Source organism: Stegostoma tigrinum, unplaced genomic scaffold (assembly GCF_030684315.1).
Source record: "Stegostoma tigrinum isolate sSteTig4 unplaced genomic scaffold, sSteTig4.hap1 scaffold_191, whole genome shotgun sequence".
NCBI classification, from domain to species: Eukaryota; Metazoa; Chordata; class Chondrichthyes; order Orectolobiformes; family Stegostomatidae; genus Stegostoma; species Stegostoma tigrinum.
The window spans coordinates 397,457-423,980 of NW_026728130.1; the positions used below are offsets into that span (position 1 = coordinate 397,457).

Here is a 26,524-nt window from a genome sequence, read left to right on the forward strand (position 1 = left end):
TAGAGGCCCAAGGACCAAGAGCCCTGTGGAACACCACTCACCACTGACTTCCAGGCAGAATATTTTCCTTCTACTCCCACTCGCTGTCTTCTGTTGGCCAACCAATTCTGTATCCAGACAGCTAAGTTCCCCTGTATCCCATTCCTCCTGACCTTCTGAATGAGCCTACTATGGGGAACCTTATCAAATGCCTTGCTGAAGTCCATATACACGACATCCACAGCTCGACCCTCATCAACTTTTCTAGTCACATCCTCAAAGAACTCGATAAGGTTTGTGAGGCATGACCTGCCCCTCACAAAGCCGTGTTGACTGCATTTAATCAAGCCATGCTCTTCCAGATGGTCAGAAATCCTATCCATCAGAATCCTTTCGAACACCTTGCAGACGACAGGCGTGAGACTTACTGGTCTGTAACTGCCGGGGATTTCCCTATTTCCTTTCTTGAAGAGAGGAATTACATTTGCCTCTCTCCAGTCCTCAGGTCAGACTCCAGTGGAGAGCGAGGATGCAAAGATCTTCGCGAGTGGCGAAGCAATTGCATTTCTCGTTTCCCAAAGCAGCCGGGGACAAATCTGGTCCAGGCCTGGCAACTTGTCAATCTTAATGTTTGACAAAACTTTCAGCACGTCAGCTTCCTCTATCTCTATCCATTCCAGCATGCACACCTGCTCTTCAAAGGTTTCATTCACTACAAAGTTTGTTTCTTTCGTAAAGACAAAAGCAAAAAACTCATTTAGGGCTTCCCCTACCACCTCAGACTCCACACACACAAGTTCCCTATGCTATCCCTGATCGGCCCGACTCTTTCTTTGACCATTCTCTTATTCCTCACCTAAGTGTAAAATGCCTTTGTGTTCTCCCTAATCCGTTCTGCCAAGCCTTTCTCGTGCCCCCTCCTGGCTCTCCTCAGACCATTTTTGAGCTCTTTCCTCGCCTGCCTGTAATCCTCTAGAACTGAGCTTGACCCTAGCTTCGTCCACCTTATGTAAGCTACATAGAACATAGAACAGTACAGCACAGAACAGGCCCTTCAGCCCACAATGTTGTGCCAACCATTGATCCTCATGTAAGCACCCTCAAATTTCTGTGACCATATGCATGTCCAGCAGTCTCTTAAATGAACCCAATGACCTTGCTTCCACAACTACTGCTGGCAACGCATTCCATGCTCTCACAACTCTCTGTGTAAAGAACCCGCCTCTGACATCCCCTCTATACTTTCCTCCAACCAGCTTAAAACTATGACCCCTTGTGTCAGCCATTTCTGCCCTGGGAAATAGTCTCTGGCTATCAACTCTATCTATGCCTCTCATTATCTTGTAAACCTCAGTTAGGTCCCCTCTCCTCCTCCTTTTCTCCAATGAAAAGAGTCCGAGCTCAGTCAATCTCTCTTTATAAGATAAGCCCTCCAGTCCAGGCGGCATCCTGGTCAACCTCCTCTGAACCCTCTCCAAAGCATCCACCTTCTTCCTTTTGATGAGAAGCTCCACAGCTCTCGTCATCCCAAGGTTCCTTTATCTTACCCCTTCTTGCCTGTCTCAGAGGGACATATTTACTCATCACTCACAACAACTGTTCCTTAAACAGTCTCCACATGTCTATAGTGCCCTTACCATGGAACAATTGCTCCCAGTCCATGCTTCCCAACTCATGTCTAATCGCATCATAGTTTCCTCTTCCCCAATTAAATATCTTCGCATTTTGTCTAATCCTCTCCTTCTCCATAGCTATGTACAATGTGAGGCAGTTATGGTCACGATCACCAAAATGCTCTCCCACCACAAGATCTGAGACCTGCCCCGGCTCGTTTCCGAGCACCAAGTCTAGAATGGCCTCTCCCCTCGTCGGCCTGTCAACGTACTGAGTTAGGAAACCCTCCCGAACACACCTTACAAAAACAGCACCATTCAAATCTCCTGCTCGAAGGAGGTTCCAATCAATATTGGGAAAGTTAAAGTCACCCATTACAACAACCCTACTACGTCCGCACTTTACCAAAATCTGCCGACCTATGCTTTCTTCAATCTCCCTGCTGCTACTGGGGGGCCTGTAGTAAGCCCCTAACGAGGTGACTACTCCCTTGCTGTTCCCAATTTCCACCCACACTGACTCGGTAGGCAGATCTTCCTCGACAATGGAAGCTTCTGTAGCTGTGATACCCTCTCTGATTAGTAGTGCTACACCGCCTCCTCTTTTTCCCCCCTCCCTATTCTTTTTAAATGTTCTAAACCCTGGAATATCCAGCAACCATTCCTGCCCCTGAGAAACCCATGTCTCTGTTATGGCCACAACATCATAGCACCAGGTACTGATCCATGCTCTAAGTTCATCACTTTTATTCCTGGTACTCCTTGAGTTAAAGCAAACACACTTTAACCGATCCCTTGGTTTCTTCCCGGGAAAATCCTTCCCACTAGCTGGTCTACCTCTTGCTACTGCCTCACCTGCATCAACTCTCACCTCCGGTATACAGCTCAGGTTCCCACCCACCTGCCATACTAGTTTAAACCCTCTCAAACTACTCGAGCAAACCTTCCACCCAGGACATTGGTCCCCTTCCAGTTCAGATGCAACCTGTCCATCTTGTACAGGTCCCACCTTCCCCAGAAGGCATCCCAATTGTCTACATATCTGAAGCCCTCCCTCCTACACCAGCTGCGCAGCCACGTGTTAAGCTGCGCCCGCTCCCTGTTCCTCGCCTCGCTATCTCGTGGCACCGGTAGTAAACGAGAGAACACTACTCTGTTCGTCCTGCTTTGCAGCTTCCATCCTAACTCCCTGAAATCACTTTTTATATCCTCAATCCTTTTTCTGGCTATATCATTAATCCCAATATGTAACACGATTTCTCGCTGTTCGCCCTCCCCTTTTAGAACCTTATACACCCGATCGGAGACGTCCTGGACCCTGGCACCAGGGAGGCAACATACCTTCTGGGAATCCCGATCCTGACTTTTAACGTGCGTTTCCTTAGCTGTGGTGGAGTGATGACCCTCATTCCCCACAGGAGACCTCCTCCTTGTATAGATAGTTCTAGCTTCCACACGACATGTGGTTTCAGTTCCGGTTGCTCCATTTGCAGTACCACACCCACCACTCACGTAGTCGTGGGTTATTTTGACTGTCTCTCTTAATTTGTCCTACCGTTGCCAGAGTGTTCCCTACTTGCTCAAAGTAGAAAATGTCTACATAAGGACTGTTTGTTGTCAACTCATTTGGCAAGGGTAATCTAAAATCCTTCAGCATTCTCTCCTAAGTGTCTGATTTACAGCATCCCACAGTGAACTTCAGTTTTTACTTTTGAAGGGGACTTGTATAATGCCATGGCATCAATGATATGGCCTTAGTATTGTATGGAAATCTTTTTTAAAAAATCACAGTCATTTTTCCTCACTTCTTCAAATCTAACTTGTGAGGATGCTCTTTTTTAGGTTCTCCCTGTGAGTAAAATATTGTCTTGGTAACACTGGACTCCTTTCAATCCACTTCAAATCTGATCCATGGCATGTTAGAATAATCCAAGCACAGATGGATTTCAAATGGAAATCTCTTGTTTTTGAATACTACTTTACGTGTCACAATAATCAAGTATTCCCGTGACTTAGGATCTCTATTCATCTGGAGATAGACTTGACGAAGGTCAATCTTACTGAAAAGCAGACCTCTAGCTGGTCCAACAAGTAGGTCATCGATTACAAGCTAAGCATACTGCTCAGCACATAGTGCTGGATTAGTAGCGAACTTGTAAGCAACGCAGATGTATACTCCATCTATCAGTGGAATGATAGGTGTGGGCCAATCATTTTTGGATTCAAGGATTCCAATCTTGACCAGTGTCACTCAATTATGGTCATAGTGTCATAGAGGCGTACAGCATCGAAACAGAACACTTTGGTCCAACTCATCTACGCGAACAGAATATCCTAAATTAATCTAATCCCATTTACCAGTATTTGGCCCATATCCTCTGAACCCTTCCTATTCATGTACCCATCCAAGTGCTTTTTAAATATCCTAATTGTACATGCTTCCACCACTTCCTCTGGCAGCTCATTCCTTACACACACCATCCTCTGCTTGGAAAACGTTGCCCCTTACGTTCATTTTAAATCTTTCCCCCCTCACCTTAAAGCTGTGCCGTCTAGTTTTTGACTCCACTACTTGAAGGAAAAGACCTTGGCTACTCATCCTATCCATGCCCCTCATGATTTTATAAACCTCCAAGTTCTCCCCTCAGCCTCCAAAACTGCAGGCCAAGTAGTCTAATCAGCCTCCCCATAGCTCAAATCCTCCACCCTGGCAACATCATTGGAAATCCTTTCTGAGCCCTGTCAAGTAGGTTTAATTCTGCCTCAACCTTTAGTCTGATTGCACGAGGCACTGATCCTGCCTTGCAACATTTTGCTTGACTCTCATCCTTGATTTTCAATTCGACAGAGGTCTTCCCCATGTCTCCCAGATCCCGATGAAAATAATGGCACACTTCTTTAGAATTTTGCAATGAATCAGTTTCAGAATCTGACAAGCAACTCAGTTCAACCCAACTGAGTTTGATTTTTTTTCCAGCCATGGTCCTCCCAGTGAAACTAGCAGATTATCCATGCTGTCATTGTACCATGTAGATTTTTTTCCTACTCTTCACTTTCAGTACTTTTGCTGTACTCTGTTCATATTTCTTTCTCAAACACACCCATTCAATGGGCCCTTTATTGCCGCAGTTTCTGCATACGACTAATTTATACCAGCAATTTGCTGTTGAGTGAAGTGCTCTTTCACACCAATGGCAGTTGTGAGTCTGTGTTGGTGCTCATCTCTCAGCTGCCACTATTCCTACTATTTCTTCATAAGTTTTGAAACCCGGCTTCTCTGGTTGTACCAGGCTCCTCAGGTGACTAAGGACATTCCCACACCCTGCCATAATACCAGGAACAATGGATTCGCTGGGTGGAGGAATTTCAGGTCTCTTTACTATAAAATATTTCACAGCTGATCTGTGGCAAGATCAAACAGGGACAGCAGGGATTTATGAAAGGGACAGAGGGAAATCACACTTGAAAATTTTTAGGGGATTCTTTGTGGATGTAACTCATTCAGTTGATGAGGGTGGAACCACTGGATGTGGTTTCTTTGGGCTTTCAGAAGGCTTTTAACAAAATCCCACATAAGAGATTAGTGCTTTAAATTAAAGCCCATGGGATTGCCGTAGTATATTGAGATGGAAATAAAACTGGTCAGCAAGTATCAAAGGATAGGAATAAATGGTCTTTTTCCAAAGGCAGACTCAGGTGGTGTGTCACAAGGATCTGTGCTCAGACTCCGGCTACCCACCTATTCAAACGAAGGAATCAAATGCAATATCTCCAAATCTGCAGGTGACACAAAGCTGGATGAGAGGGTGAGCTGTAAGGAGGATGCAGAGATGCTTCAGTGTCATTGGGACAAGCTGAATGACTGGGCAAATGTGAGACAGATACAGTATTACACGGATATATGTTAGATTATCCACTTTGGGAGCAAAAACGGAAAGGCAAAAACTGAATGGATATAAATTAAGACATGGGTATGTAGAATAAGATCTGGGCAAACCTGTACTTCAGTCATTGAAGGTAAGCATGCAGGTGCAGCAAGCAGTAAAGATGGCAAATAGCAGAAGGGCCTTCAGAGTGAGAGAATTTGCATTCAGGAGTGGGGATGTCTTGCTGCAATTACATACCAAGAATATTACGTGCAGTTTTGGCCTCTTTATCTGAGGAAGCACACTCTTGCTCTAGGGACAGTGCAGCAAAGGTTTAGCAGACTGATTCCTGGAAGGCAGACTGGCATATAAGGAGAGGTTGCGTCAGATAAGATTATACCACTGGCATTCAGAAGAATGAAGGGGCTTCTCATCGAAGCTTAAAATTCTTACAGGACCAGTCAAGTCAAATGGAGGGCAGATGTTCTTGATGGCAGGGATGTACAGATCAAAGGAGTCACAGTCATTCTTCATACCCTTAAACGAAGATGAGGAGATATTTCTTCACCCAGAGACTGATGAGCCTACAGAATTCACTACCACAGAAATCAATGCTAAAACATTGCACAGTTTCAAAAAGGAGTTTGGGTTTAGCACTTGGAACTAAGTGGATCACAGGATATAAGGTTAAAGGAGGAACAGGCGACTGTGTTGGGTGATTCGATATATTCATAATGAATGATACAGCAAGTGTGAAGGGCCAAATGGCCCATTTCTCATTCTACTTCTTATGTTTCCGTGCAAAGTGAATGGCCACAAACTTGGCAGATGGAATATAATGTGGAAAATGTCAGGTTATGTGCTTTGGCAAGAAGAATAGAAGAGCTATATGTTATTAAAATGGAAAAAGATTGCAGAAAGCTGCAGTACAGGAGGAATTTGGAGGTCCTTGTGCATGAATCTTAAGAAGTTAGCAACCATGCTCAGCAACTAACAAGGAAGTCTCCTGTTGGCCTTTAGAAGGAATGGAATAAAAGAAGAGGGAAGTATTGCTAAAACAATACAAAGTACTAGACAGACCACATCTCAAACACAGCAAATACTTTTGGCCCTTTATCAAAGGAAAGAAATCTCAACATTGGAGGCAGTCCAGAGAAGGTTCACTAAGTTGATTCTAGGTACAGAAGGATCTTCTTTCTAAGGAGGTCAAATAGGTTGGACTTGTACTCTTTAGAATTTAGAAGAGTAAAAGGTTACCTTATTAAAACATACAGGATTCTTAGGGGACCTGTTAGTGTCGATGCAGAAAGTTTGGTTCTTCTTGGAGGAGAATCTACGGCCAAAGGGCATCATCTCAGAATAAGGTGTGACATATTTAAGACAGGGATGAAGATGAATTTATTTCCTTTGTGGGCTTGATTTTGTGGAATTGTTTACTCCAGAGGCCTGTTGAAGCTGGGTTACTAAGAATATTCAAAACAGAGATAGCCATGATCTGATCGAATGGTGAAGCAAATTCAATGGGCTAAAAAGCGTACTTCCATTCCTTCATTTTATGGCTTTATGACCCCTACATTCCTGGGTTTTTCAGTCCTCACACACTCTTTGGAACAATGTCTTTCGAGTATTTATTGTTTGCCACTATCCCTTTAGTTAAACTGCTTCACCTCATGCATCGTTTTCTTTTTCCTTGGACATTTCCCATTTTATACGGGGTAACACAATGCAAATTGATCAACGACAACAACAAGCGAAAAGTTGCTGGAAAATCCCAGTGGGTCTGGCAGCATCCGTGAAGGGAAAAATAGAGTTAACGTTTCGGGTCTAGTGACCCGAACTCAGAACAGTGAGCAAAGATCACCACTCTTTGCAATTATCATCTTTTCATCTTGTAGATATATCTGCCGCTAACCTAACCCGTCGATCCAGGCTGAGGATTCATTACCACACAAGTTTGCTTTCCTGCACTGAATACTGGGTCCTTCTGTCTCGGAGTGAGAATCACACCGACATTTCTGACTCAGAAGGAGGGCCACTGCTGACTAAACCACACTGTATCCCAGATCCCCTCACATTTTGCTGTATTGAACTCTAACTGCCATGTCATTTCCCATTCTGTTGGCCTATTGCAGCTGATCGGAATCATCCTCATTGTTTGGGCTCCTGCAAGCTTGGCAATCGTGGTAAATTTTGGAACTTCACGCTGTATTGCTCATGTTGAGGTGTGCAATAATAAGATGGTAACTATACCAGGGGATTTCAACTTCCTCAACATTGTTTGGGATAGTCATAATCAGTGAATCATACAATATATGAGGCCCTTCAACCCACTGAGTCTGCGCTATCAAGGACATACTATTATATACAGTAGACCCACTGTCAACACACTAGGTCATAGCCTTGAACGTAATGACACGTCAAGTGCTTTTTAAAGATTCTGAGATTTCCCGTCTCAACTATAATCCCAGAGAGTGCATTTCAGACCCCTCTGGATGAAAAAGGTTTTCCCCTAATCCCCTCTAAACCTTTCTTTTTAAAATCATGTCCACCTTGTTATCGAGTGTAAAGTGCACAGTGTAAAGAGGAGTTGGATTTCTAAATACGTGTTCAGCAGAGTTTATTGTGTCAACATATGGAAGGTCCATCAAGGGACAGTCCAGTCCCAGATCTAATTCTTGAGAACAAAGTTGCCAAGGTGTTTAAGGTGGTAGTGGGGAGAATATAGTGATAGCAACCACTGTTATGAAAAGGAAAATGGTAGATTGCAAAAAAAAAATTTTGGATCGGAGGAAGGCAGATGTTATTAAAATAAAGCAGGATCTGACCAAAGTAGACCAGGTTCAGCTACGTCTGGCAAATTCTACAGTAGAAAGTGAACGTGTGATTGGGAAGAAAATGGGGAAAGCACAGGCCCAACATGTTTCCTTTGGGATGAAATTTGGAAATAACAAGACAAAGAACCCTGGATGTGTAGGAATATTCAGAATTGGTTTAGAACAAAAAAAAAGAGGCTTTTAGTAGGTACAAAGGGAGCAAATGATGGAGGCCTTAGTGGAGTATAGAAAGCTCAGAGGGAACTTGAAGCAGTTAGGAGGAAACAGGCGCATGAAAAAACATGAAGATAAAATTTGACAGATCCCAAGATATTTCACAAGTACACTTAGGGGAAGAAGATAACCAGAGAAAGAATGGGGCCCATTAGGGTCCGGGGGAAAACTTTATACCGTACAGAAGGACACTGGTAGAGTGTTTCACTTTAGTCTACATTCAAGAGGAGGAAGATGGAGGTAGAGAACTTGGGGACAGGGACTGAGGTACTTGAGCAGACTGACACAGGGAGTGAGGCTTTGCTAGGCCTAAAAGTAGATAATTCTCTAGGTTTGAAGGGGTTGTATCAGATGCCACAATAAGAGATGAGAGGAAATCACAGGGGCTCTGACCCAAACTTTGAATTCTTCTCTGGCTACAGGGGAATTGGTAGAGGACAACTAATGTGGTACCATTTTTCAAGGAGAGAGAGAGATACACCAGGAATTACAGACCAATGAAACTCATATCAGTGGGAGGGAAACAACTGGGGAAATTCTGGAGGACAGAATTCATCTCCACTTGGAAATGCAAGGTTTGATCAGCATGGCTTCATCAAAGTGAGGTCACACTTCACAATTTTGATACAATTTTGCGAGGTATGTAGGTGCCCAGATTTTCACAAGGGTTTTGATGAGCTATAACACATGAGGCTACTTAATAAGATAATAGTCCATGATGTTGCTGTTGTATATTATCATGAACAGAGGACTGGCTCACTCATAGAAGACAGAATTGGGACAAGGGAGGCATTTTCAGACTGGCAACCTGCAGCTAGCGGAGCACCGCACAGATTAGTGCTGGGGACACAATTATTTATGAAATACATTAATGCCTTGAATGAGGAAAGAGAATATACTGTAGCTGATGACACAAAACCATGTGGGAAGGCAACTAGTAAGGATTAATCAAAAAGTCTGCAGAGAGATATTGACAGGCTAAGCAAATGGGCAAAAACTTCGCAGATGGAATATAATGCAGGGAAATCTGAGCTAATGTATTTTGGCAGGAAGAATAGAAAAGCTGGTTATTATTTAATGGAGAATGACTGCAGAAAGCTACGGAACAGAGGGATTTAAATATTCTCGTCTACGAATCACAAAAAGCAAGCATCCAAGTTCATTGGGTAACGAAGAAGGCAAATAGAATGGAATATAAAAGGTTTTGTTAAAATTGTACGAGGCAATTGTCAGATCACAGCTGTAACACTGAGAACAGTTTTGGGAGAAATATCTAAGGATGTGGAGGAAGTTCAAATAAGTTCTAGGAGGTTAAGAAGATTGAATCTGTTCTTGTTGTGATATAGAAGAATGAGATGCCACCTTATTGAAGCTTATAAGATTTTTGACAGGGTAGATGCAGAGAGTTTGTTTTCCCTTGTGGGAGAGTCTAGGACCAGAGGGCATAATCTCAGAATAAGGGGTCACACATTTAAGATAGAGATTGGGAGGAATTTCTTCCCTCTGAGGGTTGCAAATCTGTGGAATTCTTTGCCACAAAAGACTATTGAGGCTGGTCATTAAGTAAATTTAAGGTTGAGATAGACAGCAGATATTGGGAAAAGGCAGGAAAGTAGACTGGAGAATTAACTGTTCTGCCATGGTCTCTTTGAATCGCAGAGCAGATTCAAAGGGCTGAATGGCCTATTTCTGCTTCTGCGCTCTATGCTTATATTGCAGCTGATGCAGTTTGTATGGATTTCAAAAACGCCTTTGACAAGGTCCCACATGTGAGACTGATATTAAAGGTAAACACATCTGGCACCACTGGCTATTACGGCAAGGTAGTTCTCAAATGGCACAGTGGTAAGAGACAGAGCACAGAGGTAGAAGGCTGTTTGTGCGACTGGAAGCTTGTGTCAAATGGCGTACTGCAACGTTCCATATTGGGTCCCTCACTGTTCGTGATATATACAACATAATGAGATATAGATGGGTTGGTCAGATGAGCAGATCAGTGGCAGACAGAATTTAATCCTGAAACATATCAGGTGATGCACATCGGAAGAAGTCACAAGACAAGGAGGTACTCAATGAATGGCAAGACACTAGGAGGCTTAGGGGACACAGACGGATCATGGGGTGCTTGTACACAGAACCTTGAAGGTGGCAGGACAGGTTAACAGGATGATTAAGAATGCGTACTGAGAACTTGCCTTTATCAGTCATGGCACAGATGGTTTCAGCTGGAAGGTTCCGTTGGAATTGTATAGAACTTTAGTTAAGCCAAAGTTGGAATACTGTATGCAGTTCTCATCACCACACTGTTGGAAGGATGTGATTGAATTGGAGGGGGTGCAGAGATTATTCACTAGGATATTGCCTGGGGCGGAGCACTTTAGCTACGGAGACTAGCTGGATAAGGTCAGATTGTTCTCTTTAGAGCAGAGAAGGCTGAGGAGGGACGTGACTGAGGTGCAGAAGATGAGGAGGGGCAAGGTTAGGAAGCAGCCGTATCCTTAGTTGAAGGGTCAATAACAAGGAGACACAATTATGAGGTGAAGGGCAGGAGATGTAGAGGGGATTTGAGGAAAAATATTTTTACCCAGAGGGTGGTGGTAATCTGGAATGCACTACCCAGAAGGGTAGTTGAGACAAGAGAGCTCACAACTTTTAACAAGGTACTGGGATGAGCACGTGAAATTAAAGGTTATTCTCCAAGTGCTGCAAAGTGGGATTAGCGCAGACTTGATTCGCTGAAGGGCCTTCTGTATGCCATATTCCCAAATTCAAATCGTGCATCTATCTCCAAAAATCAGTGTCCTCATACTTGGCAAACTGCTAATAGCGATCTTCTCATCTATTTACCATAACTTGCTGCTTCTGTCCTTCAGCCATCTTTTTTAACCAAATTTGATAGTGACCTATATATTCCATGAATCTCAATTTTATAAATCAATCTTTTATATGCACCTTCCCCTCATCCTTATCTCGTAAAGATTGCACTGCTTCATGAAGGCAGGCTAAAGTAATTCAGCATTACAGCCATACTCTGGGGAGTATAATGACAGCATCAGTGACAGTACAATAAGTGCCTCATATCAATTGTTTCAAAACTGGGTTCTACAGTAGAGAGGTAATTTGAGATCTACAAATCAAATCATCTGTCATAACTTGAGATTAAATATATTGGAAAAAAGCACACTAACTAACGCGAGCTTCAATGGTGATAAATTAAATGTAACTAATTGGAACAGTAATATTCCTCATCCAACCTTGCTAAGCAATGCCTCTCTGCACTGATAGGCTGGAAAGCTGCAGTCAAGAACAGATATTCACTATTTATCATCAAGTCGGAACAATTCTGGAATGCTTTTATCTGTCATGAATGTTTAATTACTGCAATTTGAAACGCTCAACTATATGTAAATCATGAATATGTGATGTTAAAAATATACAAAAGGATCCAGCCCTTTTCTTGATTTATCAGGCGAACAATAGAAGAGCATTTGCATAAAGTGGATATACATTATGAGTGCCCTTATCAAACACCAGTCCAGGGACTGACAGATATCACAGTTAGAAGCAAATACACACATCGGGGCAGCACAGTGGCTCAGTGGTTAGCACTGCAGCCTCACAGCACCAAGTACCCGGGTTCGATTCCAGCCTCAGGTAACTCTCTGTGTGGAGTTTGCACATTCTCCCCGTGTCTGCGTGGGTTTCCTCCGGGTGCTCCGGTTTCCTCCCACAGTCCAAAGATGTGCTGACTAGGGGGAGTGGCCATGCTAAATTGCCCAGAGTGTTCAGGGGTGTGTGTCGGTGATAGGGGGATGGGCTGAAGTGCCTGTTTCCATACTGTAGGGAATCTAATCTCATCTCTATGATAACCGTCAGGAAGTAGCTTTTTAAAAAGATGATTAGAACACTTCTTTACATGTAGCCCTTGGTCTTATGAATATGCAATTAATAATAGATAGGTTAGTGATTGCTATTAATATGAAGGCATTCAATCAAAAAGGTTCGAGAACGATTGCCTCCCTTAAAGGTTAAACACTGGAAGGAGCTCACATTTAGAAGGTAGAAGGAACTATGCAAAATCCATCAGATACTTGGAGAATCACCAAGCGATACAAAATATACACTGCTCCTCAAATGGATTCAAAGAGGAAATTGGTTAATATGTTAGAGCATATAGGGTCATAGCAACAAGGAGCAGGAGTAGCAAGGACAGTATTTGCTGCCCATCCCTAGTTCCTCCAAATTGTTTGACTATTTCAGAGTGCAGTTAAGTGTCAACCACATTATTGTGGATCTGGAGTCATGTGGAGGTGAGATCAAATAAGAATGGCAGAGCTCCTTTCTTAAAGAACATCAGTGAATGAGTCAAGTTTTTATAACGGTGAATAGTGTAACAGTGACAGTGTAACCATCACTGAGACCAGCTTTGTTTATGATTATATCAATTTGAGCATGTGTTGGATAACTGGCCCCATCAAGCCTGCTTCACCATTTAAGAAGGTCGTGGCTGACTTGACTGCAATCTCGGCTCCACATTCCCACCTACCCCCAAAATTATATTGAACTGAATTCAAATTCCATCAGCTGTTACAGTGGAACTTAAGCCTATACTCTACAGCATTGTCCCAGGCCTCCGGATTACTAATCCTGTGACATTAATAGTGCTTCACTGACCACCCCAGCATGTCAATCCCCGTCCTGAGCATACTTCTTGGCTGAGGCTCCACATTTTCTGGAGTACAGAATTACAAAGTTCACCTCTCTGTGAGTGAAGAGGTTCCTCATCTATCGCTGTTGTTACATTTTATTCTGAGATTGATCTCAAGTTCTACAGCCTGATCTCTTAATTCAAATTACAATAACCTGGCTTTTCAAATGCCCTGTCACATTATCCTTGCCAAGAGATTGATTGTTCATGGTTATGTACAGCATGTCCATGTTGATTTTTCTTCATTTAAGTGCCGTCACCAACCTTACAGACACTACAAATGCATTTGGTCAATGGGAGAGGTTGAATGAGCAAAATTGGACCTTCATTTCTTCCCCACCCCAGCCTCAAAAGGTTTTGTCTTCATTTCAAATTTTTCACATCTAATGGATAATTCTGTACCTTTCCGGTCCCTTCAAGAAGTGCATCCTACCCAAATTATCCTGAGTGTCTCATCTTAAAAATTAGAATATCTTTTGATATCCTCACTGTGGAACAAATCCATTATATACTTAACATAGGATTCAGGTCAAGTTTGTTTTATTCCCCACTGTTTGTTTAACTTCCTGGCCAATGCCCCACGATTTCTCAGTAAACTATTAGTCTATCTCTGTATCAGAACATCTTCAAAAAACTAATACTTTCTCCAGATCTTGATATAAAAACTGGCGAGTTTCGGTTCGAGATGAGTTCCACAGCACAAAATCATACTTGAACCTTTTAGCCATATAAATCATTTGACAAGCAGATTCTAGGGAGTCAATCTGCAGGATCAAGTGACATCTGAAATGCTGTACATTTACTGCAAACAGTCAAGTTCAGTTTTGCTGGCTTCCACAAATCTTTGACAGCATGGCCGTGGGTGTGAATCACTTAGGTCTGGCCAAATCAGTAAAATCCCACTCCTTTTCTCATCTGAACACTGCCCCAGAGCAATATCATGTGAAAGCACTGCACTTTCCACATACATAGTGGCAATGCCCAGATCTATCCACCCCCTCATTCATTTCTTCCACTGTCTCCACATGACCGGATAGTTTCCATCTATTAAATCTTGAACAGAACGAAGCCATTATCTTTGGTCCTTGAAAGGAGGTCTGCTTGCTAGCTACCGGTTTTCGTTGCACCCTTTGTTATTTTGACCCAGAGTTTAAATTCTGACCACATAGGCCTGATGTCACAAAGTCTACTTATTTTCACATCCACAACATTCGGCCCTAGGTAAGTCCGTTAGTTTTGAAACCCTACCGCATTGATTAACTGTGGTGTTGGGGGCCAGGGAATTGGACGTCCTGGAGGAGGTGGAGGGCGTGGGTGGTGTCACGGACTTAGGTAGGGAGTTCCTGGACCAAAGGGGAGAAAATGGAGTCCAGATAGGTGGAGATGAGTTCAGTGGGGCAGGAGCAGGCTGAGACAATGGGTCGACCAGGGCAGGCAGGTTTGTGGATTTTGGGAGGGAGATAGAAACGGGCCGTGCGGGGTTGAGAACAATGAGGTGGGAGGCTGTGGGTTGGAGGTCCCCTGAGGTGATGAGGTCATGAATGGTGTGGAGATGATGGTTTGGTGCTCGGGTGTGGGGTCATGATCGAGGGGGCGGTAGGAGGTGATGTCGGAGAGTTGGCGTTTGGCCTCGGCGATGTAGAGGTCAGTGCGCCATACTACCACTGCGCCACCCTTGTCTGCGGGTTTGATGGTGAGGTTGGGGTTGGAGCGGAGGGCCGGCCGTTCTGCGGGGGAGAGGTTGGAGTGGGTGAGAAGGGTGGAGAGATTGAGGCGGTTTAATGTCTCGACGGCAGTTAGAGATGAAGAGGTCGAGGGAAGGTAGGAGGCCTGGGGGTGGTGTCCAGGAGGAGGACTTGTGTTGGGAGCGGGTGAAGGGGTTAGTGGAGGGAGGGTTAGGTTCCCGGTTGAAGAAGTACGCGTGGAGGCGAAGGCGGCGGATTAACTGTTCTATGTCCAATCGTGACTGGTATTCGTTGATGTGTGGTTGTCGAGGGACAAAGGAGACCTCTTACTAAGGACTAACCGTTCGTCCTCAGTTAGTGGGAGGTCTGGGGGGATGGTGAACATGCGGCAGGGTTCAATGTGACTGTCTTCACTGGGGTTGCTGGCTGTGAAGGTTGTGGGCAGAGCGATGAGGTCGTCGGCCGTGGGCAGGGTTCCGTCGGCGTCGGCCGTGGGCGGGGTTCCGTCGGCGGTTGGAGTATCGGGGTGGGCGGCAGCAGCTGCGGCGAGGGTGGTGTGTGTGGTGTTGTAAATGGAAGTGGAGGCGGTGACTGCAGCAGCGGTCCCGGAAGTGGTGTGGCCGGCGGAGGCGAATGTGACATCATCGGTTGGGGTCTCCGGCCGTGTCCTCATGGTCAATGGGGGCAGGGACAGACTCGGGATTTGGGAGGCACAGGAAAGTAGAGTTCTGTTTTCACAGGTTGGAGTATAATAGGATAAAGTACAATACACCAAATCTTCTTTGGTACCTTTTCCTTCCATAAAACTGCTTTTCGTAAATGCACACGGAATTCATTTTATACACATTTAAAAATTTCTAAGTTCAAGAGGCCAGTTCCAGCACTTGGACTTGCATCTTCTTCATCATCACAACAGAACAAAATAAAGACTCACTCTTTGTAAGTCACGTTTTCAATTTTTAGTGACAAGGTGTAGTACGAGAACTGCTCACTTGATGTTAAAATCTCTTAACTATGTACCTATATATTTCAATCCTGTGAAATATGTGGAACGAGTTCAAGAAAAGGATTAATTTTGTTGCTCTGGGAGAGAGCTGGTACAGATAAAATAGGTTGAATGGCCTCCTCCCATGCTAAAAATGTCCATAACTGTTGTTGGCGCTGCTGAATTAAAGTGGGCATCCTTTCATTATGACTGTGAGACGCAGCATATTACGATAGATGGCATAATGGAGAAATCCTTTGTTATTAATGAATTTTTCAGCACTAGGCATCCTTCCGAAGTCAAATGTTCAACGTATACCTGTTGCACTGACTTGGTTCCAAACATTTATAATGTGGAGGTGCTGGTGTTGGACTAGGATAGACAAAGTCAGAAGTCACATGGCATCAGGTTATAATCTGACAGGTTTATTTGAAATCACACAAGCTTTTGCAGTGCAGTCCCTTCATCAGGTACGGTCAGAGAGGAAAACACACAGGCACACAATTTATAAGCAGACAGATCAAAACAGCAGACAACTGGTGTGAGTGGAGTGTCAGATAATAAGTCTTCATCCAGGATGTTTGTTTATTTGCAGATATTTTGTTGAAGAAGCACACAACTTGTAGTTACAGTCAGTCAGTGTGGCATCTTATAAATTCTTGCTTTTGAAATAAAGGTTAAAACTCTAAGACAGATTCTGAACACAAGCCTCTAAACTACAAGTCAGAGTCTGACCTGAGATGTCACCTTTTGTACATTCCTGTTGCGCTGCCTGATTATCATGACAACACAGCACTGACATGGACTTTATAAACGCTTTACTTGCCTCGAACACTCTTGGTCACCTGTATAGAGTTATTATCTGACACTCCACTCACGCCAATTCTATGATCTTTTGATCTCTCTGCTTATAAGCTGTGTCTCTCTGTGGTCACCTCACTAACTGCACCTGATGAAGGGGCTGCACTCCAAAAGCTTGTGTGATTTCAAATGAACCTGTTGGACTATAAGCTGGTGTCATGTGACTTCTGACTTCAAACACTTATAGAATGTGTTTTCAATCCTACCGTGACTTGACAATAAGCCAACTTCTTAAAATTTATAAAATGACAAGTATGTCTAACCTTGAGCCTTTAAAAAAGTAAATATTACAACCATAGTACAGTCAGGCAGTAAAGGCAGAAGGAATGATTTAATCAACTGTGTCTGACACCACACAATTAATCCCCCTGAAGGAAGAAAGGTTGGCTGCGTTCTCTTTCTTCAGGAACATCCAGCTAATACCACCTTACTACTGCTTGTTTTATTCATCTGGTGTCCCATCTAATTCCTTTCAGTCTTGGTCAAACCCTCATGTAATTTATTTCAATTTTCAATAAAATAAATTTAACTTTATATTCCACAACTTTAACATTTCCTTTTAAGGTTTGAATGGTTCACTTAGTACACTGCACAGGTTTTGGAAATAATTGGAGAACATGGTGGAAAAATCAAGATATATTGACAAGTAAACAAATGGCTAACTTCTGTTTCCTTGTCAGTGAAGCCTTTTGAACAGAACATAAAGTTGCGGAACTCTGTAGAGACAACAATTTAAAACTGGGAAGACCACTGTTTGTGGTCCCCACACCAATCTCTATTCACTACCTACTGAGTGCATTACTCCTCCTTGGCAACAATGTAATGTTACGCTTGTCTCAGCACAACCTTGGCATCTTGTTTATCCCACGATGAACGTCCGACCACACATTCATGCAATCCCTAAAGCTGTCTCTTGTCTTGGCTCATTAGCAGTGAAACCTTCAACTGAAACTACTTCACTTCCGGACCTGACAATTCCAATGCATTCCCTGCTAGAGTCCCACATTTGCCCATTGAACACTTGAGGTCGTCAAAACTCCACTGCCTGAGACTCATCTTGAACCAAATCCTATTCTCTGTGCTTTCTACCTAACTGATAGTATTAACAGTAATTTTATTAAATTCTCATTTTTGTTTCCAAATTGTTCCTTGGCTATGCCTATCGCTATTTGGATAATCTCCACCAGTCCGACCATACTTCAGGATATGTTTGGTTGCCAAACATTTAATTTTGTAGGCTTCAAACCCAACAAGAGACTTCCTCCACCTCTTAGCCTCTGTACCTTTCCTGTTTTAAGGCACTTTTTAAAACAATCCTCTTTGATCAAGCTCTTGATCATCAGAACTAAGAACTTAATAAGGCTCAGTTGTATTCTGGGATCGTTAATACTCATTCCGGATGCCTTCAAAAGTTTCCATCCATTAAAGAGATTATATAAGTGGTTGAAGTCATTGCACAGCAGAGGGGGACAAATTGGGGAGTTATTTCAAAGAGCTATGATATGCCAGAAGACCTCCTTCCACACGCCAACTCTGATTCTACAAACACAAAAATGATTTTCAGACTTGGGAAGATCCTTCAAAAATGTCACAAGTAACCAGCTTTTGGGCAGAGTAGAGTTGCTGAGATGATAGACCAGGATTTAGGGGTACCAGTAGTGATAATATACTGAACACAATCAAATTTTGAGGTTGTAGAATGATGAGGTCTTCAGCATTTTTGACACTTTGACCATTTTCCTTCCTCTTCACAGAGCAAGTCAAATAGCGGCAGCTCAATGTTGCGTGGCCGCTCAAGCCTGCTCCACCGTTGATGATGATTTTGGCTGGTCTTCCACATCAGTTAAACTTTTGCTCATATCTCATCCTCTTTTCAAAACATTGATCTATTCACGTGTAGTATCCCTCTCACTAACTTCATGTGAATTCATTCCAATCACTGAACTCCTAACGCTGACTCACCCGAGATCAAAAAATTCAGCTGAGATCAAGAACTGATCTCGCCTGTATGGCTGAGCTGGCTTTTAAAAGGTTTGCCAGTGAGAAACATTCATTAAAAAAAATACAAATGCATGGATTGCTCTCCAATCCTAAACTCTATTCAAATTCAGTTGACTGAACGGTTGGTTTGTGATGCAGAGTGATCCCCTGCAAGAGAGGGCTCAATTGCCACACCAGTGAGCTTACCACAAATGATCTTCGCCTCAAACCCTCTACTTGCCTGAGGCATGGTAATCTTCTGGTTAAATCATAACCAGTTGTCTCTCTCTAAGGAGTCGCCAAATGGCGTGGTAAGACTTTTCCTTTAATCACGATAACATGGCAACAAGTAGATAACTCAGCTGATGTCACTGACTAATAGAATCCTCAACTATACTAATATTAACGATGTGATATCATCAGAAGGCATGCTCAACTAAGTTTTAATTTGCAAATTAAGTTAACAACCATTCAATCAATATCACTGAAGTACTCATATTACTGATTGTCTCGATACAACATTGTGGTTACATCTGTTCATAAGTGAAGTGTAATGTAATTGCACTTACTGTGGTTTTATCAATGTGACCCTGCAATGAGTCAATAAGCAGGTCACCCACAGGTTGCTGATCAGTGTGGACCCCCTCAGCTGTTATCACATGAGCCTCAAGATCATCCAGAGCTTTCTGCAGTTCTTGAAGTTTCTCCAACGCCTTTTCCACCTGTTTCTGCCAGTTGCTCGCACGGGTTTTCAATTGCTCCCAATTTTCCTTCACTTCTATTGACTGTTTGCGGACAGCTTTGGCAATTCTCTGGGCTCTCTCTTCCAGGGTAGGTTCTGGAAATATGAAGTGCAAATAATTTATCAACTATTCATGACTTTGATCAATGCAACTTCAGTTTTCCTTCTAAAACCCTTTCCTTTAAAAGGTCTCTCTGGACTTTCTCCTGAAATTGGGAATATCTAGTATAAGACTAAAGATTTTATTCATTAAAAATTTATGACTACCAAGGAAACTTTAAAAAAGGAAAAGGATTAGAGTGACTAAATGGGTAAAGTTCTCAACAAAAGACATGAAAAATCCGTTCAGGATATCTTTCGTAGCTATGAAACAAGCATCCAACATAAACCAACTTTCATCTTTCAGGGCTGGCAAGTTAGAATGATAAACTCTAAGTCTACCCTGCATAGTTAACTCAAGAACTCACTTAATGAGGTTGTTAAGAGATATAGGGATAACAAAGTGAGCAGCTGAATGAACACAGCAGGCCAAGCAGCATCTTAGGAGCACAAAAGCTTACATGTTGGGCCTAGACTCTTCATCAGAAAAGGGGGAGGGTGAGGGGGAGAGGCCTCTGAAATAAATAGGGAGAGAGGGGGAGGCGGATCGAAGATGGATAGAGGAGAAGATAGTTGGAGAGGAGACAGACAAGTTAAAGAGGTGGGATTGAGCTAGTAGAGGTGAGTGTAGGTTGGGGAGGTAGGGAGGGGATAGGTCAGTCCGGGGAGGATGGACAGGTCAAGAGGTGAGGTTGGTAGGTAGGAAATGGGGGTGTGGCTTGAGGTGGGAGGAAGGGATAAGTGAGAGGAAGAACAGGTGAGGGAGGCGGGGACGAGTTGGGCTGGTTCTGGGATGCAGTAGGGGGAGGGGAGATTTTGAAGCTTGTGAAATCCACATTGATACCTTTGGGCTGCAGGGTTCCCTCGCAGAATATGAGTTGCTGTTCCTGCAACCTTCAGGTGGCATTGTTGTGGCACTGCAGGAAGCCCAGGATGGACATGTCGTCTAAGGAATAGGAGGGGAAGTTGAAATTGTTCGCGACTGGGAGGCGCAGTTGTTTATTGTGAACCGAGCATAGGGACTGCTTTGCAGAACACCTAAGTCTCTCCTTGGTTTCCACGATGTTGAGGAGGCCACAACGGGTCCAGCGGATGCAGTATACCACATTGGTAGATGTGCAGTTGAACATCTGCTTGATGTGGAAAGTCTTCTTGGGGCCTGGATGGGGGTGAGGGAGGAGGTATGGGGGTACGTGTTGTACTTCCTGTGGTTGCAGGGAAAATGCCGGGTGTGGTGGGGTCGGAAGGGAGTGTGGAGCGGACAAGGGAGTCACGGAGAGAGTGGTCTCTCCAGAAAGTAGACAAGGGTCGGAGGAAAAATGTCTTTGGTGGTGAGGTCAGATTGCAGATGGTGGAAGTGTTGGAGGATGATGCGTTGTCTCCAGAGGTTGGTAGGGTGGTATGTGAGGATGAGGGGGTTCTCTTTTGGTGGTTATTGCAGGGGCAGGGTGTGAGGGATGAGTTGCAGGAAATGAGGGAGACACGGTCAAGGGCGTTCTTCACCACTTGGGGGGGTGGGGAGGAGTTGCGCTCCTTGAAAAACGAGGACATCTGAGGTGTACGGGAATGGAATGCCTCATCCTGGGAGCAGATGCGGCGAAGGCAAAGGAATTGGGAATAGGGGATAGAATTTTAGCAGGAGGTGGGTGGGAGGAGGTGTATCCTAGGTCGCTGTGGGAGTCGGTGGGCTTGAAATGCATATCGGTTTCTAGGTGGTTGCCTGAGATGGAGATAGAGGGGTCCAGAAAGGTGAGGGAGGTGTTGGAGATAGTCCAGGTGGACTTGAGGTTGGTGCCCGAGATGGAGACATATAAAACTCCATTCATATTCACAAATCTCTGTTTCAAATCGAATCTTCTGAAGCACGTATGCAATTTTTCATTGTCAATTAATGTTGGAATGTTGATTGCACAGCAAAAGTGTTTCAAGAGACTGATTGGCCTCAGACTTTTTAGCCAATTGTATTTGGCAAGTTGACGTTCAGCACTTCTGTAACAAGTCCAATCCCAGTAAGTGGAGCAAATGGCATGGTCAACATTTCAAAAAAATACAAGAGAGAAAAATTAAGACAATGGCCTGAGTGTTTCGCCCGATTACAGCAGAGGCATGAACACACACTAGTTTACATTAATTTATCTCTGAATCTACCAAGAAATGAATTCTTTGACAATGTCATGACAACATTGAGACATTTGGCAAGCTCAGGGGCAAGGGGACTGGTTCAGAACTGTACACAGAAACGTAATGAAATGCTGAAACACTGTATGGTGAGAATGGTACGAACAAGGAAATGGTACTATTTCATCTGTATCAATGCGTAGTTGGAATACACATGGTTTGAACCGGCACCAATGCAAAATTGAATAGCCATTGCGTGACATAGCATGTGTTCAGAATGAGGAAGAGATGAAGCTTAGTTAGGATTCATTTCACTAAAATGAATCTCAACTAACTAATCTAATTAAACAAGGCAGTTTTACATACAGAACGCTGGTTTACAAACAAAATCTGCACTAATTGACTTCCAGATAGTAAAATGAAAGCTGTTGATCTCAAACTTTGATTATAAACAGAACTGAAAGATGAAGTGACAATATTGGATTCAGGATTACAAACTGACATCGGGGATTCAGCAACTGATAGAGACCATCCATGTAGTTAATCTTGAATTGGCAGCATTACAAGTGACCAGGACAATACCTGCTCTATAAAAATAAGAAACAGAAGACAACTAAGATACAAAAATGTGACATTCAATTCCAATTACAAAATACTTTAAGCAAACAATTTTATTTCATTCACATATATTATCTGCAATAATATCCATTTAATATTGGTTCTTCCAAACTGTTGCAGCACTTTGACATTAAAAGAATATTCCATCACAAGTATTGCTTGCAATAAAAATCCCAGCATGTTCTGAAATCCTTAGAATAAAAGTATTTCAATCCGATGGTGCTCCTGCATTATTTGGCTTGTCAGTTCCCCACTCAATGGGTATGTTCTGATATGCAGGAAACTTCTATTGTTCGATATGGGGACGGGTATTTACTTGGCATTGTTCTCATGGAGGCAGCACTGACAGATTATAATTTTCTTCCTGTGGGTTTTGTAGTCCAGATTTTTCTCTCCTCCATTATATTGCATTAAAGATCAACAACATTCACCATTTCCTCAGTTTGAGAACCTACCATGTTAAAAAGTGACCAATTAAATTGTTGCATTGCCTTCAATTTCACAAGGACTGAACTAATCTGCTGCTTCCGACACTGATTGCAAAATTAAACCATGAATTGAGAACAAAAACAGCGGGATTTTGTACTTTCTGTTGTGGCAAGTTTGGAAATAGAGGACATTTAATCAGGTACCTACAATTCTGCTTAGAGCCAGATTAAATCCATGGTGAGAAGACTTGTACATAACTTCCCAACTTCGTTGCGAGTTAAAGTCCCTAACTGAGCAACTGACGCACACATACATCATCCCACAACAACTGGTATTGACTCAACAGTGGGCAGGGGTGTCACCATTAAGAAATGTAACAGGCCTTCAAAGGCATTCAATGTGCAACATCAAGAAGGGGAAGCGGCGTGCTAATGGTGGTTCACTCAACCCTGGCCCGAGATCTAGCAATAATCGTAGGTTGGTTGCCATGGTAACAGAGATCATCACCTCCCAAGTGACACTGCTGCTCAGTACACCTGCTGGGTTCTGGTTAGCCAACAGCTCATGGCGAATGAAATCGCACCAGATCGGCCGCCGGTCTATTAAGTGCCAGAGGGGAGAAAGATGTAGCTGCCGACGCATGAGAGGAGCAAGGTCAGGATGACATACCCCTTGAGGGCAGCGACCTGAGGCTGGTGTTCCCCTGAAGGGAAGATGGTTGAGGCAAGCCGTTCCCTCATCAGTTCTCGAGTCAATGGCCTAGACCCTCGTCGCTTCCACAGGATTCCATCCAGAAGCTAAACAGCTGCCTATTCATCAGTGCATGCAACTTCTTCAACTCTGATTCACAGCCTGGGCCTGCAGGTAAATCTGCAAAACCACTGTCCCAGAGTACAGTTTCTTTGCATAAAAGGCACATTTTCAAGCTAGGAAGTCAAGGTTAACCAATCTCTTCCAACATTTAGAACTTTTGATGTTGGAAGTCAGTCAAGTACAAAGTCGCAGCTCATCAGGAACTAAAACAAAGTTGCTGGAATAGCTCACCAAGTCTGGCAACATCTGTGATGGGGAAAAAAAAGCAGCGTTAACACTTTGGGTGCGGTTACCATTCCGCCACTCATCAGGCATGTTTATTACTGGAATATTAATTGAGTAGAAACTAAACAAAATTGGATAAAAGGCAGGAGATGGAGAGTGGTGATGCAAGGAAGTTTTCCATCATGGAGACCTGTTGCCAGCAGTGTTCCACAGGGATCATTGCTGGGTCTGCTTTTGGTTGTCATTTATATAAATGATTTAGATGAGAATATAGAAGGCCTGGTTAGTAAGCTTGCAGATGATACCAAAATCGGTAGTACAGTCGACAGCGAAGAGGGGAAATGCCAGTTTTAAGGAAAGGTCACCGGACCTGAAACGTTAACTTTGTTTTTTCCTTCAAAGATGCTGCCCGACTTCCTGAGCTTTTACAGCAACTTTGTTTTTGTTCATAATTTACAGCATCTGTAGTTCTTTCGGTAGTTAGGAAGGTGTTTCATTACTCAGACCTTTGAGGAGAAGAGTTCGAATGCCATGTTGAAGTTGTACAGGATATTAGTGAGGCCTCTTCTACACTGTTGTGTCCAATTCTGGTCAGTGTTCAAGGAAGGATATTATTAAGCTGGAGAGGGTTCAGAAAAGATTGACCAGGATGTTGCCAGAAATGGATGGTTTGAGATTTAAGGTGAGAATAGACTGGGGCTTTTTTCACTGGAACATAGGAGGTTGAGGGGTCACCCGATGAATGTTTATAAAATAATGAGGGATCTAGATAAGGTGAACGCCAAATGTCTTTTCCCTACTGTGGAGGATTTCAAAACTAGGGGGCATATTTTTAAGATGAGAGGAGAAAGATTTAAAAAGGAAATGAGGGGCAATCTTTTTACACAGAGGATTGTTCTAATGAGTTTTGAGAAGCTTTGTAGCTCAGGTTGAGGTTCTGGATGTGAGTTTGCTCGCTGAGCTGGAAGATTCGTTTTCAGACGTTTCGTCACCATTCTAGGTAACATCATCAGTGAGCCTCCGACGAAGCGCTGGTGTTATGTCCCGCTTTCTATTTATCTGGTTAGGTTTCCTTGGGTTGCTAATGTCATTTCCTGTTCTTTTTCTCAGGGGATGAGAGATTGGCTCCAAATCAATGTGTTTGTTGATGGAATTCCGGTTGGAATGCCGTGCTTCTAGGAATTCCCGTGCATGTTTCTGTTTGGCTTGTCCTAGGATGGATGTGTTGTCCCAATCAAAGTGGTGTCCTTCCTTATCTGTATGTAAGGATACGAGTGATAGTGGGCCATGTTGTTGGATTGTTCATATGTGGAATGAACTTCCAGAGGAATTGGTGAATGTGGGTACAGTTTCACTATTTAAAAGACATCCAGATAAGTACATGAATAAGAAATGTTTGGAGGGATATGGCCGAGTGCAGGAGGCAGGCAGGACTACTTTAGTTTGGGATTATGGTCAGCACGGACTAGTTGGACTGAAAGGTCTGTTTCGTGTTGTGTCACTCTATGATTCTATAAATACAATTTTATTTAAATGCTAGCGTTATCTTCTTTAGCATTGATCAAGGGTAGGTTATGGACAAAATAGAGCTTTGTATTTAGTCTGATCTCAGCTGTTTAAGGAGACTGGTGAAGTCTTTCTTGTCAGAAAAGTGGCCTAAAAAGTCATAAACAGGAAACAAATACAAGATTGGGTTGCCTCTTGAGGTTAACCACAGATCTATGTAAATGTCTGGCTCACATTCAGGAGGACTTTGCAATGTGTGACTTACTGGTGTTTTATACCACTACAACAATTGAATACGATGGATTTGCTTTACAAGAAAAATGGTGAAGGGCTATTTTGTTTCACTTTGTAATTTACTACACACTATCAAGGTCATTGATGTTTGACATTGAATGAATCAAATTCCATTTTAGTTGAGGAATCGAGTGGTAATATCAGGTTTGGCCTTTGAAATGACAAGTGTTATGATCCCAGTTGATGATGATACTGGACAATTCAGATCCCAGGGTGAGATAAATTTTCATTCTTTTTACTGTGGTATTCAATTACTGAAAGTGCTCACAAGCGGATGCCTATGTGTATTTTTAACAGAAGAACACAGAAAATTATTAGATTAAAACCCACCTCTTGTCCTTCTCACTGCACACGGTATAGGTGTACAAATCAAACTTAAAACTTGCGCAGCATTCCTCCAGTATAGAATCCAAGCTCACAAATAACATTATTGTGTGAAGGCTGTTCAATATTGCTCTCCAGAGAGAGAAAAATGTTTTCACTTTCTATTAATGTTCTCTTATCATTATTTTAATTTTACTTGGATGGATTTCATTTTAACAGCATTGAAACCTTCATTTTTTTTAGTTTTATGAATCACAGAAACCCAGTAAGCAGGTACAGCAGGTATTAAGGAAGGCAAATGGAATTTTGGCATTTGTTGCTAAAGAAAGCAAGTATAAAAATACAAAAGAAGGTTGCTGCAACTATGCAAGGCATTAGTGAGACCACACCTGGAGCCCTGTGTACAGTTCTGGTCTCCTTACTTAAGGAGAGATGTCATTGTATTGGAGGCAGTCCAGTGGAGGTTCACCAGGATGATTCCAGAGACGAGAACCTGTCTTAAGACAGACAGAGTAGTTTCGGCCTACATTCTCAGGTGTTCAGAAAGATGAGAAGGGATCTAATTGAGGGATATAAAATGTTCAAGCAGATTGATAAAGTTGACATGGGAAGGATGGTTCCTCATGCGGGCA

At 43.1% G+C, this 26,524-nt stretch overlaps 1 protein-coding gene across 5 annotated transcripts in view; it reads right to left on the reverse strand.

The window, feature by feature from the left end:
• The window catches only part of LOC132207870 (utrophin-like), a 124,791-nt gene that overhangs the window by 52,614 nt on the left and 45,653 nt on the right, over nt 1-26,524 (reverse strand). For 4 of the 5 annotated variants that reach the window (XR_009443937.1, XR_009443940.1, XR_009443938.1 and 1 more), the window contains exon 2: nt 19,294-19,562. The exons of the other annotated variant lie outside the window; for it this stretch is intronic. The gene's annotated coding sequence lies outside the window, so the exon portion shown is untranslated. The remainder of the gene's footprint in view (nt 1-19,293; nt 19,563-26,524) is intronic. 5 annotated transcript variants of the gene reach the window in all.